The following is a 2,881-nucleotide window of genomic DNA, read 5'->3' on the forward strand; positions in this document are numbered from 1 at the left end:
TTCTTAACATATTTTTTTTTAATCTTCAGGAAAAGAGATACCTCTATCATTAATTTCCATAATTAATATTTTTATAAACTACTTTCTGTTATTACAATTTCTTTTTTAATTTTAAGTTCTATATTTTGTCTTATATTTATTTTTATAAATCTCTAGAAGGGGTACTTTAAGCAGAAACTATTTTTATATGTATATGCTCAAAAATATTTTATTATAATTACTGATTTAAATACATAATTTTTTTGACTATAATTGGAGGGGCACTATTAATATTTATTTATATAACTAGACTAACATCTAATAAAGAAATTATTTTGCCTAAATTTATATTAATTTTTAAAACATTAAATCTATTATCGTTAAATGTCTATTTATTTAGCGATTTTTTAATGAATTTTTAGTTTTGGTATATCATATATGGTCAAGTTATTTTTATTATACTGTAGAATATACGTATACCAGATACGATTCTGTTTACAAAAGGAAGAAAAATTCGGTATTTAAAATAATTATCACGAGATTTACATATGTAGATTCTAAATTCGATTACTACACCTCAAATATTTGATGAAATTCTTCTGAAAAATCACTGTTTTTCGTTTAGATTATCCAATCTAATTACGCTGTTTTTATACTAAATATTTCTATATAAAATTATGTTAAATTTAAATAAACAGTGTTATTAAATTAAATATTGGATATTTATTTAATGCAAAAACATTGTTTCTCATAAACAAAACCCTTACCCCCCCACCCACCCCAAACATTTGCCCAGTAAGAAATTCTTTTTATAAATCACCGTTTTTCGTCCATACTTTCCGATCTAATAGCACTATTTTTGTATTAAATATTTATCAATATACATATATATAATTATATCAAATTTAAATGAATAAACTGTATTATTAGATTAAATATTAACGACGAAACTAGCTGTTATCCATGCGTCTTATTTTGAAAAACAGTAATTTTTGAACAAAATTTTATACTGGTAAGTTGTGTGGGGTGGGTGGGGGGGTAAGGGTAGGGTTAACTAAAAACATTTTTTTTGCAGAAAATATTTGCCTGAGAAAAAATTTTTTTTAAGAAAATTATAGGTAATAAAATCATCTATAGTTTTTGTATCTATACTTCTCCCTGACATAACCTTAAGGTTTTTGGGTAAAACTTGACAAACCCCTATTTTATTTCTTGAAATGAACCGTATATGCTCAAGGTATATTTATTTTACTGCAGTATACAGGGTGTCCGCTAATTAATGGTACATGGAAAAACCCCAGACTCCTGATGTAAAAATATTACGATTTAACTATATTTACCTATATCCAAAAGTTGATATTAACTGAGATACAGGGTGTTAAACTTAAATTTTTTTTTGTTTTTCCTCAATAACTTTAAGAAAAGTTAACTTTTTTTCACAAAAATTTGTAGTTAGGGGTTTTTTAGGTCGAGAAATTAATTTCTTTAACAAATTGAGTGTACAATGTAGGGAGCGTTGTCTGCGACATCTTTTTCTCTTTCATAAGGTCATAACTTTTTTGTGCTTAACTGTATTTAAGTTTTTATTGAAAATAAAACTTTTTTCATATTTTTTACGTAAAAAAGGTATACTAAGTTGAAGTCGCTCAGAGTTACCGTTTTGAAGATATTTGTATTTAAATTATTTAGTGCACCATGCACTCGACCCCGGCTGAATAATTAATATAATCGGGAAATAATTCGCTTTTTTAAAGTAAGCTATGAGAAAGCAACTGAACTTTAGAGACGCAGTTGTTAGGAAACTGCCATGTTGTTGTTGTTTGTTGATTAGTTTAAAGTTGTCAGAAAATATTTAATTAGTGTTTTCTGTGATTTTGCATCCAGTTTACTATTTTGTTGAATTTTTAAATTTTTCGTAAGTTGAGAAACAATGCCGAGGCACAATCTTTTTTCAAATGCAGAAATGAGGGATATGTTGTGTGTATATGCGCAGGCAAATTTTAATGGACGCGAAGCCTATAGACGATATTCAGAACTCTATCCAAATCGAAGACAACCTGATTTCAAGATCTTCAAAAATCTTTACGATCGATTAGGAGAAACAGGTACATTTCGTCCTAAACCGAATTCCGCAGGGCGCCCGAAGGTTATAACTCCAGAACAAGAAGAAGAAATTCTAGTTTGCGTGGCTGAAAATCCGGAAATAAGTGCAAGACATGCTGCTGCGGCAACTGGAGTAGGCAAGTCATCCATTTGTAAAATATTTCACGAAGAGGGTCTTTATCCGTATCATTTCACTCCTGTGCAAAATTTATTACAAAATGATTTTGCGCCCAGGATAGAATTTGCCCGTTTTTGCCGTGCCCAAATAAATGCCGACCTCATGTTTCTGAATAAGATACTATTTACTGATGAAGCAACGTTTACACGTAGAGGCATTTTCAATTTTAGAAATAAACACACATGGGCAGTACAAAATCCACATTCAGTACACGAACGTCATTTCCAACATGAATTCTAAATTAATGTATGGTGTGGTATAATCGATAATCATTTATTGGGCCCTTTCGAACTACCGCCCAATTTAAACTATTTAATTTAAATATTCATCAACCATTTATGGTCAAGTTATTTGTATTAAACTGTAGAATATACGTATACCAGATACGATTCTGATTACAAAAGGAAGAAAATTTCGCCATTTAAAATAATTGTCACAGAATTTACATATCTAGTTTCTAAACTTGATTACTAAACTTCAAATATTTGATACAATTTTTCTAAAAAATCACTGTTTTTCGTCCAATTATCCAATCTAATTACGCTATTTTTATAGTAAACATTTCTATATAAAATTATATCAAATTTAAATAAATAGTGCTATTAAATTAAATATTGAATA

The 2,881-nt window shown here is 28.4% G+C and overlaps 1 pseudogene; it reads left to right on the forward strand.

Moving 5' to 3' along the window:
* The first annotated feature begins 1,909 nt into the window (after positions 1-1,909).
* Positions 1,910-2,581, forward strand: LOC126748448 (uncharacterized; annotated as a pseudogene).
* Positions 2,582-2,881: the final 300 nt, after the last annotated feature.

This window comes from Anthonomus grandis, chromosome 22 (assembly GCF_022605725.1).
Source record: "Anthonomus grandis grandis chromosome 22, icAntGran1.3, whole genome shotgun sequence".
NCBI lineage: Eukaryota > Metazoa > Arthropoda > Insecta > Coleoptera > Curculionidae > Anthonomus > Anthonomus grandis.